Below are 14,446 nucleotides of genomic sequence, written 5' to 3'. Positions count from 1 at the left end.
CGGCAGAATAACAAGGGGATGAGGGAAGTGGGGGAGGTATTTAAAGTGAAAGTCAATCCTAGCATTTTACAAACACTAGGATTGACTATTAAAACAAATAAAGGGGACTCTCATTCATGAAATATAAGATACTTCAAGTAGAAAGCTCCTATATTTGATTCAATCGATTGCCGGTTTTACCTGGTACAGCAGCCCACAGCTAAAATAATTTTTGGCTAAGAGGTGATGTTTTCACATCTTAGCCAATAGCCGTGCGGTAAATCCAGCTCCCAAGGATGCCAAGCTGGATTTACCGCATGGCTATTGGCTAAAAGGTGAAAACGTCACCTCTTAGCCAAAACATTTTTTAGCCGTGGGCTGCTGTACCAGGTAAAAACGGCGATCAATTGAATCAAATAAAGGAGCTTTCTACATGAAGTATCTTATACTTCATGAATGAGAGTCCCCTTTATTTGTTTCAATAGTCAATCCTAGCGTTTGTAAAAACGCTAGGATTGACTTTCACTGGTGGCCAGGTTCTGAATTCCCAAAAGTAATGAATGCAGCTGTGGACTCTTTCCATCTGAAGAAAAGAAAATTATCAGGTAAGCATTTGTTTTCCAATATTTCCAATTATTAACTTAAAAATAACCATTTTCAGTTTGACAAAATATACATCTGAAATCAAGAACACTTAGGAAGTGGCTGCAACTGCAAACTGTGGAGCCACTCTATTGTGTTACTGTAGCCTCAAAAATGTTGTGCAAACGGGATTGCGCCTTTGTGACCGTAATTTCAAAAGGAACAGTGTCTTTGTGACCAGGCTTTCAAACAGGATTGCTTCTTTGTAATCAGGCTTTCAATAATGTAGCTGTAAAAACTGGAAAACACACTTTTGTGAATGTGTTGCCTTTGTGGTCCCAAAGGTGCGATCCTGTTTGAAAGCCTGTGCACAAAGGTGCAGTTCCTTTTGAAATCCCAGTCACCAAGGTTCAATCTCATTTCAAAGCTGGTCAAGAAGGTGCAGTTGTTTTTCAGATTAAAAGGATATGAAACCTATTTTTTTTTTACTTTCATGATTTAGATAGAGCTTGTTATTTTAAATTTTTTTCCAATTTACTTCTCGTATCTAATTTATTTTGTTCTCTTGGTATCCTTTGTTGAAAAGGATATCTAGATAGGCTCAGGAGCTGCTGATTGTTGGCTGCACATATATTCCTTGTTATTGGCTCACCCAATGTGTTAACTAGTTCCCAGTATTGCACTGCTGCTTCTTCAACAAAGGATACCAAGAGAATGAAACAAATTAGATAATAGAAATACATTTGAACTTTTGTTTAAAATTGTATTATCTATCTGAATCATGAATCACAAAGGCGCAATCCCGTTTGAAAGTCTGGTTATGAAGACAGCTGTACTGAAAGTTGCAATCACAACAATTCGAGTGGTAATTAGAAACAAACATTTATAGAAAGTGATTGCTACACGCCATTTCTAGACTTTTCCTGAAGATCCCTTTACCTGTATGAGATATTAAATACTCAATACATATGTAAATTTATATTTTTTAATTCTATAAGTTTAAAATGGTCTTGAAACCCTGTTGAAAAGTATTGATAAATTGGATTATGACTGCCGAGAACATTTCTGCTCCCTGTTAAAAATAGAGCTTTCTTTTGCAAGATGTACCGAGTCCACGGATTCATCCTAACTTGTGGGATATTGTCCTTCCTGACAGGAAGTAGCAAAGAGAGCACCACAGCAGAGCTGTCTATATAGCTCCCCCTTAACTCCACCCCCCAGTCATTCTCTTTGCTGGCTCTAAGCAGGAAGGGTAAAGAGAAGAGGTGTTAAACTGTTAGTTTTATTTTATCTTCAATCAAGTGTTTGTTATTTTTAAATGGTACCGGTGTTGTACTATTTACTCTCAGGCAGGACATAGATGAAGATTTCTGCCTGGAGGATGATGATCTTAGCATTTGTAACTAAGGTCCACTGCTGTTCCCACATGAGCTGAGGAGTACAGGAAAACTTCAGGGTGAGGAACGGTTTCTTGCTATACAGCAATGAGGTATGTTCAGTCATATTTTCTGCAGAGACTGTGTTAACTCAGAAAAGCTGACAGTGTCCCCATTAGGGGAAGGGTAAGCAGTAATCCTAGTGTTATCAGAAGTTTTTACTAGCTTGCATAAAGGGTTATTTTTTTGTGGGCACTCAGTTTGTTATGTGAATTTGGGACAAACGTTTTTGTGTCTGGGAGTAACGTTTTCTGTTTTATGGGACATTTGCTTGAGGGTTCTTTGGGTTTGTTTATAACCCACATGGCTTTCAGGCAGGGTTTGTTAGTTTTGTGTAGGCCCCAGCAACATCGAGTGAGGTAGGCAGGGCCTACATTTACAAGCAGCAAGCAACTTCTCCTGAGGTCCTGATAGTCTTCTGAGGGACTAATTGAAGCTTTAAACCCCATATTATCGCTTCCTAAGGGCAGGTAGGGCCACAGCAGAGCTGTGGCAAGGTGCTTTAGGGGGTTTTAACCGGTTTTAGACAATTATCAATCCGGTTTTTTCATTTGGGGGTCTATTGCTTTTTTACTTGTGGTGCAATCCTTCTAAAGCTTAGCGGGTACACTGTTAAAATTTCGGAATTTTTGAAGCAATTTTAACCTGTTTTGCAGTTTGTGTATGCCTTTTTTTCTCTTAAAGGTACAGTACCATTTTTGCAAATTGTATTTTTTTCATTAAATAAAGTGTTTTCCAAGCTTGCTTGCTTCATTACTAGCCTGTTAAACATGTCTAACACTGAGGAAACTCATTGTTCAATTTGTTTAGAAGCCATTGTGGAACCCCCTCTAAGAATGTGTCCCAATGCTATAAATTGCAAACAGCATATTTTGACTTATAAGAATTTGGCATTAAATGATTCTCAGACAGAAGGAAATCAGGTTTCGCCATCTAGTTCTCCCCAAGTGTCACAACCAGTTATGCCCGCACAAGCGACGCCAAGTACTTCTAGTGCGTCTAATTCTTTCACCTTGCAAGATATGGCTTCAGTTATGAATACTACCCTCACAAAGGTTTTATCTAAACTGCCAGGGTTGCAAGGGAAGCGCAGTAGCTCTGGGTTAAGAACAAATGCTGAGCCTTCTGACGCTTTAGTAGCCGTATCCGATATTCCCTCACAATGTTCTGAGGTAGGGATGAGGGATTTGCTGTCTGAGGGAGAGATTTCTGATTCAGGAAAGATGTTCCCTCAGACAGATTCAGATATGACGGCATTTAAATTTAAGCTAGAGCACCTCCGTTTATTGCTCAGGGAGGTTTTAGCTACTCTGGATGATTGTGACCCTATTGTCGTTCCAGAGAAATTGTGTAAAATGGACAAATATTTAGAGGTTCCTGTTTACACTGATGTTTTTACGGTCCCTAAGAGGATTTCGGCCATTGTTACTAAGGAGTGGGATAGACCAGGTATTCCGTTTGCTCCCCCTCCTGTTTTTAAGAAGATGTTCCCCATTTCTGACACCATAAAGGACTCATGGCAGACGGTCCCTAAGGTGGAGGGAGCTATTTCTACTCTGGCTAAGCGTACAACTATACCTATTGAAGACAGTTGTGCTTTCATTGATCCTATGGATAAAAAGTTAGAGGGTCTCCTAAAGAAAATTTTTGTTCATCAGGGTTTTCTTCTTCAACCTTTAGCGTGCATTGTTCCGGTAACGACTGCAGCTGCTTTTTGGTTTGAGGCTCTAGAAGAGGCTCTTCAGATGGAGACCCCACTAGATGATATTTTAGACAGAATTAAGGCCCTTAAGTTGGCTAATTCTTTTATTACAGACGCCGCTTTTCATCTTGCTAAGTTAGCGGCAAAGAATTCAGGTTTTGCCATTTTAGAGCGAAGAGCGTTATGGCTTAAGTCCTGGTCAGCTGATGTGTCATCTAAATCTAAGCTTTTGACCATCCCTTTCAAAAGGTAAGACCCTATTCGGGCCTGCACCGAAAGAGATCATTTCAGACATCACTGGAGGGAAGGGTCATGCCCTCCCTGAAGATAAGTCAAATAAGACAAGGACCAAACAAAATAATTTTCGTTCCTTTCGAAACTTCAAGGGTGGTCCCGCTTCCTCTTCCCCTGCTGCAAAGCAAGAGGGGAACTTTGCTCAATCCAAGCCAACCTGGAGACCTAACCAGGCTGGGAACAAGGGTAAACAGGCCAAAAAGCCTGCTGCTGCCACTAAGACAGCATGAGGGGGTAGCCCCCGATCCGGGACCAGATAAAGTAGGGGGCAAACTTCACCCTCTTTGCTCAGGCCTGAGCAAGAGACGTTCAGGACTCCTGGGCCGTAGAAATTGTAACCCAGGGGTATCTCCTAGATTTCTGTAAACCAGACAAAAAGAGAGGCGTTCTTACGCTGTGTAGAAGACCTTTTTACCATGGGAGTGATCTGCCCAGTTCCGAAAACAGAACAGGGGCAAGGTTTCTACTCCAATCTGTTTGTGGTTCCCAAAAAAGAGGGAACCTTCAGACCAATTCTAGATCTCAAGATCCTAAACCAATTCTTAAGAGTTACATCCTACAAGATGGAGACCATTCAGACTATTTTACCAATGATCCAGGAGGGTCAATATATGACTACCGTGGATCTAAAGGATGCGTATCTACACATTCCTATCCACAAAGATCATCACCAGTTCCTCAGGTTTGCCTTTCTGGACAGGCATTACCAGTTTGTGGCTCTTCCCTTCGGGTTGGCCATGGCGCCAAGAATCTTCACAAAGGTGCTAGGGTCCCTTCTGGCGGTCCTAAGGCCAAGGGGCATAGCAGTGGTGCCTTATCTAGACGACATCTTAATTCAAGCGTCGACTTTCCAACTTGCCAAGTCTCACACGGACTTAGTGTTGGCCTTTCTAAGATCTCATGGGTGGAAGGTGAACGTGAAAAAGAGTTCTCTTATTCCTCTCACAAGAGTTCCATTCCTGGGAACTCTGATAGATTCGGTGGACATGAAAATATTTCTGACAGAGGTCAGGAAATCAAAGATTTTAACCACCTGCCGAGCTCTTCATTCCATTCCTCAGCCGTCAGTGGCTCAGTGTATGGAGGTAATCGGACTTATGGCAATGGACTTAGTGGCAATGGACATAGTTCCGTTTGCTCGCTTGCATCTCAGACCACTGAAACTATGCATGCTCAAACAGTGGAATGGGGATTATGCAGATTTATCTCCTCAGATAAATCTGGATCAAGAGACCAGAGACTCTCTTCTTTGGTGGTTGTCACAGGATCAGCTGTCCAGGGGAATGTGTTTCCGCAGGCCAGCGTGGGTTATTGTGACGACCGACGCCAGCCTACTGGGCTGGAGTGCAGTCTGGAATTTCCTGAAAGCACAGGGTTTGTGGACTCAGGAGGAGGCCCTCCTACCGATAAATATTTTGGAATTAAGAGCGATATTCAATGCTCTTCAGGCATGGCCTCAGCTGGCTTCAGCTGGATTCATCAGGTTTCAGTCGGACAAAATCACAACTGTAGCTTATATCAATCATCAGAGGGGGAACAAGGAGTTCCTTGGTGATGATAGAAGTTTCCAGGATAATCCGATGGTCAGAGACTCGCTCTTGCCATCTATCAGCGATCTATATCCCAGGGGTGGAGAACTGGGAGGCAGATTTTCTAAGTCGTCAGACTTTTCATCCAGGGGAGTGGGAGCTCCATCCGGAGGTGTTTGCTCAACTGGTTCAGCTATGGGGCACACCAGAATTGGATCTGAAGGCGTCTCGTCAGAACGCCAAACTTCCTTGTTATGGATCCAGGTCAAGGGATCCTCAGGCAGTACTGATAGATGCTCTAGCAGTACCCTGGTCGTTCAACCTGGCTTATGTGTTTCCACCATTCCCTCTCCTTCCGTGTCTGATTGCCAGAATCAAACAGGAGAGAGCTTTGGTGATTTTGATAGCGCCTGCGTGGCCACGCAGGACTTGGTATGCAGACCTGGTGGACATGTCATCTCTGCCACAATGGACTCTGCCACTGAGACGGGACCTTTTGATTCAAGGTCCATTCAAGCATCCAAATCTAATTTCTCTGCAACTGACTGCTTGGAGATTGAACGCTTGATTTTATCAAAGCAGGGTTTCTCTGAGTCGGTCATAGATACCTTGATTCAGGCTCGAAAGCCTGTCACCAGGAAGATCTATCATAAGATATGGCGTAAATATCTTTTTTGGTGTGAATCCAAAGGCTACTCATGGAGTAAGATCAGGATTCCTAGGATTTTGTCTTTTCTCCAAGAAGGATTGGAGAAAGGATTGTCCGCTAGTTCCTTAAAGGGACAGATATCTGCTTTGTCTATTCTGTTGCACAAGCGTCTGGCAGATGTCCCAGATGTTCGGGCTTTTTGTCAGGCTTTAGTTATAATTAAGCCTGTGTTTAAACCTGTTGCTCCGCCATGGAGTCTCAATTTAGTTCTTAAAGTTCTTCAGGGGGTTCCGTTTGAACCCATGCATTCCATAGATATTAAGCTTCTATCTTGGAAAGTTCTGTTTCTAGTTGCTATCTCTTCAGCTCGAAGAGTTTCTGAACTATCTGCATTACAATGTGACTCGCCTTATCTTGTTTTCCATGCTGATAAGGTGGTTTTGCGTTCCAAACCTGGGTTCCTCCCTAAGGTTGTTTCTAACAGTAATATCAATCAGGAAATTGTTGTTCCTTCTCTGTGTCCTAATCCTTCTTCTAAGAAGGACCGTCTGTTGCACAATTTGGACGTGGTTCGTGCCTTGAAGTTTTATTTGCAGGCAACCAAAGATTTTCGCCAATCATCTTTTTTGTTTGTTGTCTATGCTGGAAAGCGTAGAGGTCAAAAGGCTACGGCTACCTCTCTTTCCTTTTGGCTGAAAAGCATCATCCGTTTGGCTTATAAGACTGCTGGACAGCAGCCTCCTGAAAGAATTACAGCTCACTCCACTAGAGAGGTGGCTTCCACATGGGCTTTTAAAAATGATGCTTCTGTTGAACAGATTTGTAAGGCTGCGACTTGGTCTTCGCTTCATACCTTTTCCAAATTTGATACTTTTGCTTCTTCAGAGGCTATTTTTGGGAGAAAGGTATTGCAAGCAGTGTTGCCTTCCGTTTAGGTTCCTGTCTTGTCCCTCCCTTCATCCGTGTCCTAAAGCTTTGATATTGGTATCCCACAAGTTAGGATGAATCCGTGAACTCGGTACATCTTGCAAAAGAAAACAGAATTTATGCTTACCTGATAAATTTCTTTCTTTTGCGATGTACCGAGTCCACGGCCCGCCCTGTCTATTCAAGACAGATAGTATTTTTTATGTAAACTTCAGTCACCTCTGCACCTTATAGTTTCTCCTTTTCTTCCTTGGCCTTTGGTCGAATGACTGGGGGGTGGAGTTAAGGGGGGAGCTATATAGACAGCTCTGCTGTGGTGCTCTCTTTGCTACTTCCTGTCAAGAAGGACAATATCCCACAAGTTAGGATGAATCCATGGACTCGGTACATTGCAAAAGAAAGAAATTTATCAGGTAAGCATAAATTCTGTTTTTTTACAGATGTTTTTAGAGAAAAAGACAAAAACCCATTATTGTGACCTTGTTGAAATAAAAAGTGCCCTTTTAGGGCCATAAAACAAATCAGCCAATGTGATCATCCTCCAATGAGTTAAAAGTATGTCCTCGCTCAAACAGAAGACTTATTCATATGTGAAGCTCACTATCTGTAAAGGAAGATCTCTCAATTAGAAATTAATGATGTAGGGTAAATGTGATATAGTATTGTTATCAGTTTGTAGATAAAATGCGTAATTATAGAGGGCTTAGCATTTACACATGATATTAAATGCTCTGCTTTCCATAATAATAATTTTATTTGGTATGTAAAACCTAGTAATAAACACACTAACTCTGTAATGATAACATTTTAGCCAGTTATTATCATTCATAGATTAACATATATCATTACATACATTTTACAAGTGTCTTCTTCAGATGTTCCCAAGTGCAAATTCCAAGTAGGACCTAGTCTGGTTAACAAGAAATTCTATCTATTATTGCAGATGGGTTTTAAAGCCATACATTTGAAAGCGGCCCTTAGATGACCAGTAAATACAGTAGATTTGCATAATTATCAAATGGATAATAAAAAGACTATGCAAAAGCACTTAGTCTGAACTTCAAATGAGTAGTAGATTTTATGTTATGTCTATTTCCACTCCCCCTGTATCAGATAACAACCATCAGCCAATCACAACTGCATATACGTATACGTGGTAAATTCTTGCACATGCTCAGTAGGAGCTGGTGACTCAAAAAGTGTAAATATAAAAAGATTGTGCACATTTTGTTAATGGAAATAAATTGGAAAGTTGTTTAAAATTGCATGCTCTATCTTAATCATGAAAGTTTAATTTTGACTTGAGTGTCCCTTTAAGGGTTTTAAAGGGATAACAAGGTCAAAATTGAAAGGAGCATGGGTGAACTTCAATTTGAAGTTGAAGCAGTTTTGCAATATACTTCCATTAGCAAAAGTTCTTATAGTAAAAGCTATTACTGTTTTTCTGCGGCATACTCACATATCCCGTGAGGGCCCGTGAACCAGTATTTAAAGTCTACTCCAGAATTTTACTACCCATTCCCCAGTTTTGCAAAACCATCACGGTTATATTAATATAATTGTTTACCTCTGTAATAACCTTGTATCTGAGCCTCTGCAGACTGCCCTCTTATTTCAGTTCTTTTGACAAACTTGCATTTTATGCAATTAGCGCCATCTCATAAGTAACTCCATGGGCATGAGCACAATGTTATCTATATGGTACACATGAACTAGCACTGTCTAGCTGTGAAAAGCTGTCAACATGCACTGAGATAAGAGGTAGCCTTCAATGGTTTTAAAAATTAGCATATGAGCCAACCTAGGTTTAGCCTTCAACAAAGAATACCAAGTGCACAAAGCAAAGTTGATGATAAAAGTAAATTGGAAAGTTGTTTAAAATTGCATTCTCTATCTGAATCATGAAATTTTAATTTTGACTAGACTGTCCCTTTAAACACTACACCTTCTCAGAGAGTCAGCAGTAGCTTGTATGACACAAATGACATCTTCGGAAGCAATACACATCACAGCCAGCTCTCTGAAAAGGTGTAGTGTCTTAATGCTGGTGCACAGGCCCTCACAGGATATGTGCGTATGCCACTGAAAACAGTAATAACTTTTACTAGAAGCATTTTTGGTAATGTAATGCTTCTATTTTAAATTGAAATGTATTTATGCACATTTCAATTTTGACCTTTCTGTCCATTTAAGTTATGGATCTTTTGATTACTTATTGTTACATACTAGAGAGGCATCCTGCAACTGGTCCCACACCTATAAGCTTGTAAGAAGTACATAAAACATTTAAATATTCATCATTTGTTAGGAGTTGAAAATGTCCGACAAGCTCTGCTCAACTATTATATATATATTTGGGTATGTTAAGTTTCTCCAATCATGATCAACTCTTAAATAAGTTTTCCTTCTCTCACATGCTGAAGTGTGCTTGTGCAATTTGAAATAGCTAACAAAAAAAATGATTAAACGTGCACTGCTAAACTGTCGTACAAGAAAACCGCTAACTGAACAAGAAGAAAGCTGTGGGCGGAGCTTGGTGGCCAATTTTGGCTGCTACCAAGGGATAATTTAAAAGTTTCATGTACTTCTTACAAGCTTATAGATGTGGAACCCGTTGCAAAATCCTTGTCTGGTATTTAAAGGGCCATTAAACCCAAAAAAATTATTTCGCGATTTAGATAGAGAATACAATTTTAAACAACATTCCAATTTACTTCTATTATGTAATTTGGTGCAATCTTTAGATATCCTTTGTTAAAGAAATAGCAATGCACATTGGTGAGCGAATCACATGAGGCATCTATGTGCAGCCACCAATCAGAAGCTACTGAGCCTATCTAGATATGCTTTTCAGGAAAGAATATCAAGAGAATAAAGCAAAGTATATAATAGAAGTAAATTAAAAAGTTGTTTAAAATGGTATTCTCTATCTGAATCATGAAAGAAAAAAATTGGGTTTAATGTCCCTTTAACAATAAGTAAGAAAGAATAAGTATAGGGTCAAGACTGTCTCTTTAATATTAGAGCACTGCGTAAAATTTTGGCGCTTTAAATAAACAATAATAATTATAATTACTGCCCCCAATTGGCTTTAACAACAAAAGGAAACTTAGGTAATAGCATTACCATTGCTTTGTTGATAGTAAAAGATTACAATGACTTTTTTAATATTTAAGCAATTAATATCATTTTTAAAAATACATCAGCATTTTATTCTGTTAATGTTTGCTTTAAATACATCATTATATCTAGAGCGTATTTCTTTTTTTAACGTCTCTTCAAAGAGTATAATATTATTTTTTAAGCAGTCCCTGTAAATGGGCTTTTGTGACCTCACTAACTGGAAAACCTAGTCTAAGGTAAAACACTTGAAATTCCCTGTAATCTGCTCAGTAAGCTGTACAGCTGAGCTATAGAAACATTCAGTCCCCGGAGAGCATGGTAGGGGATATCATGCAGCCAGCAATCCCAGGTAAGACCCTCTCTGTGGGACATTCATGAATGCAACATTTTCTGCAATACACCTTCTGAACATCTGTTGTGGTGTCAAGAGATTACAGCCTCCTATAGCTGTACTTTTATGTTAAACAACATATGTTATTTTTACAAGAACAATATATTTTATACAGACTTATGGCATCTCTTTTAATATACTATCTTTGTCTAATAACTTGAAATGTACAAAATGCAATTGGTGGTTTTATATGATGACATTTTAGTTATTCCACTACATCAAATTCTCAATATCTTTCTTTGTAAACCATAGAATTATCAACTGTATTTTAAGTTGTTTTTCTAAGGAACAAGTTCCTCAGCTACTAAGATGAAATGAAATACATTTATATTATTTAGAAATATTTTCTTCCTATAATAGGTAACTCTTCCTGTTATAGGTAATACATTTGAATGCAGCTTCATATATTTCTAGGAAGAAAGGGAGGAGCTATGAAGAATATAAATGCAGCTATATTTGTGTCTTTTTCCTTATGTTTTTAAGGATTTTCCCATTCCTATTTCATTTGTACATATGTAACAAACAGGGACTGCATAAAATGACATTAAAAGGACATTATTTATATCATATACATTAAAAGAGCAGCAGTTAACATGTAAAAAAAAAAAAGCTTTAGATCAGGGGTCACCAAGATTTCGGAACCTCAAGGACCACTAAACTCACAATTTTAATCCCGTGGACCACTAACATGAATTTTTTAACAAAAAGGTACAAACCTCTATGTAAATATATATATATATATATATACTATATATATATATATATATATATATATATATATATGTGTGTGTGTTTGTGTGTATATATATATATATATATATATATATATAACACACACATACTGTACTAGTATAACCATAGTTTACATTATATTTATATATTTACACATTTTTAAGAATATTTTTTTAGAATTAAATAACTGAATGACAGAACTGAGAGAATACTTCCAAATGACAGATGAATGGTGAGTGCCAACTTTTGAGTTGGTAACAGAGAAGTAGGGAAAAAAAGAATTATGTTTAAAAGGACCACAAGACTTCCAAGTTACCTCCCCAGTTAGGAATTATTCAAAACTACTTATGATCATGGACATACAATGGGAGTCATAAATTAAGTTTATATCAGAAAGCTCTCAATATGGATGTGAGCAAACCACAACTGATGTTACTGGCAATTACTATAATACTGGTGGGATATGACTGATCTGCTGGATGGCATTTACTGGAATTTAGGTGGAATGGCTTTGTGCATGGGACAATTATTAGAATAAAAAATAATTAATATTTAATTTAAAAAAAAAGAAGATAGAGGGGAGGAAGACAAACAGTAATGTAAGTCCATCTGAGGGAATTAGGAAAACTACTACAAAGAGACAGGTAAAGGGAAGAAAATAAATGAAATAAAAGAGACATTTAAGATTTTCTATTTTATATATTTTAATTCCACTATTTCAAGCCAAGACTATACCAACGTCTGCTGGCTTTAGAATGGAATAATCTTCCTCTGTACAGTGCGCTGGGCGGGAGTAGTTAAAAATACAATCTAGCTACGCAAGTTGCGCAGTACTATGCAACGTGCGTAGGGAGATTGTAATTAAACTCCTCCTCCGTCAGTTTTCGTTGATGTCCAGCCAGGCACTGTAGGGAGTTGCGGCGCAATGGGGGGTGACATCATCAGAGGATATTAATTCCTGTTTGATGGTGTCAAGGACCACCAACATCTTCTCGTGGACCACCAGTGGTCCGTGGACTACTGGTTGGAGACCGTTGCTTTAGATGACATTAAATACCTTTTACTGTTGTTTAAATTCTGCTTTGTCCCACGCTCCCTCAAAAATGTTGTAATTGCCTAAAGCAGCTATTTGAGATATATACAGTATATATATATATATATATATATATATATATATATATATATATATATATATATATACTTTGTGTGTTCATTGTGCTTTCTTATGTATGATATTTTTTTTCAATTTAAGTTAAGAAACTGCATCACCATTTATAATTCTTCATGCACATATACTTTATTGTTATTATTTATTATTTTGTACCTAATGACTTCAAGACTTTTGTTCAAAGAAACCAAAACAAAGTATTTTCAACCCAATGAGAAACATCTACAACTCTTGATGTTCAATAGTAATCAATTATTCCTAGTTTCATATTTAAGAACTGCAAATTTGCACAACAGAATTTTACACATTTTTTTAGATCATTTTTAGTTATAATGCTTTTTTCTTAATTTTTTTTCTGTTCTTTATTTAAACCCCTTTAGAATGCAGGTATAAAAACAGGAATAATTCTTCCAGAGGAATAATGTGGGATTAACTTTTGACATACAGCGCTTGAAAACTGCATTTTTAAGTAAGCCAGTCCAGAATACAAAGAGGAGACTGTTAGTTTAGTTGTTAATAGATCTTTGAATTTATATGACCCCTGCTGGAAAGGTTTTAATTGTATTTGTCATGTAGAAGCTGCGCCACCTACAGAGAAAAAAATATTTTTTATTAACAACTCAAATACCAAATATGTTTCAAACATTCTAAGGTCCAGTCATGATTAGTCATTTAAAAATATATCTTTTATCTCTGTTAATGACTTTTTTGGCTTCTCCCAGTTTGTTTGACGATATATTAAAAAGCAAGTATTTTTGTTTTTATTAATACAAATGGTAGCAATTTACTTTCGTAGTAATATATTTTCCAGTAAAGAATATTTTTGCCGTACATTTTTGTTTGAGGAATTTGCCACTTTTCTGGGAAAAATAATTACTTGTATGTGCTTGTATAAATAATTATACAACATTACAAAGACAATAAAGCAGTTTGGACTGATTTTAATTTAATATTGGATTTCCACACTCTTAGACAATATTTTACCATAACAGTGCTTTCATATCTATATTTAATCTTTACTATCTATATTGGCACAAAGCATGTTGGCCATGGTGACAAAATATTGTAACAGGTAACCCTACACTTTTGCCATTACTTTTATAGACATCATCAAACTTTTACTTGAAAAAAAAACAAAAAAACATATAGCAGCAAAATAATTTAAATATATATATATATATTTATATTATTTTGCTGCTATAGAGTTGGAGGTTTAGAACAGCAAATCTTCTAGGAGTTTATTCTTTATAATCCAGATATTTTCTTTAGAATACTCTCTTTTACCCACTATCTTGAGACTTCTTCACAATATAGTCTTTTGTTCTAGAACGTAAAGTGCTTATCTTCCGTGCTTTCTTCATCACTTGAAAATATTTGATTTTTTTTTTTTAAACATATAACCTGGGCATAGCAATTCCTTTTTCCTATTTTGTGGGTATAAACCATTCTGCAGAACACGCAGAAAATCGGTGAGCTCAGGAAACCTTGTGTACATGACACTAGCGTAGCATGACGGAATGGAAGCTCTGAGCTTTAGTATAAAAAGAGAAAATCAAGTGTTATAATCATCCAAGCGGAGCAGTCCTGCATCAAACCAAACAACACTATGAATAAACTGTGCAGACTTATTGAGACTACAAAAGCCTTAGGGCTAGATTACAAGTGGAGCGCTAATTTACCGCATGCCCGCAAAACGGGCAAATTCGCCCGTTTGTATGCACGTGATAAATAACCAGCCATTACAAGTGGTAGCAATTAACGCTTAAAAAATTAACCAAAAGGTCAGACCTTTGGTTAATTTTTTTAAATGTGCCCCAATTGCCCCCAAAATAATGTGTGTAGTGGCTTGAATAAATTAAAAAATAGTAGCATTTAAAAAAAAAATATTTGAAAACTGCACTATGCAGTTTTTAGGGGTTAAAAGTTGTTGGGTG

At 37.7% G+C, this 14,446-nt stretch overlaps 1 protein-coding gene across 1 annotated transcript in view; it reads left to right on the top strand.

The window, feature by feature from the left end:
- SLC4A5 (solute carrier family 4 member 5) overlaps positions 1–14,446 on the top strand; it is a 121,845-nt gene that overhangs the window by 16,647 nt on the left and 90,752 nt on the right. The gene's annotated exons all lie outside the window — the stretch shown is intronic.

This window comes from Bombina bombina, chromosome 6 (genome assembly GCF_027579735.1).
Source record: "Bombina bombina isolate aBomBom1 chromosome 6, aBomBom1.pri, whole genome shotgun sequence".
Classification (NCBI taxonomy): Eukaryota; Metazoa; Chordata; class Amphibia; order Anura; family Bombinatoridae; genus Bombina; species Bombina bombina.
The sequence above is the reverse complement of the archived record's forward strand: the minus strand, read 5'-3'. Positions and strand labels throughout refer to the sequence as shown.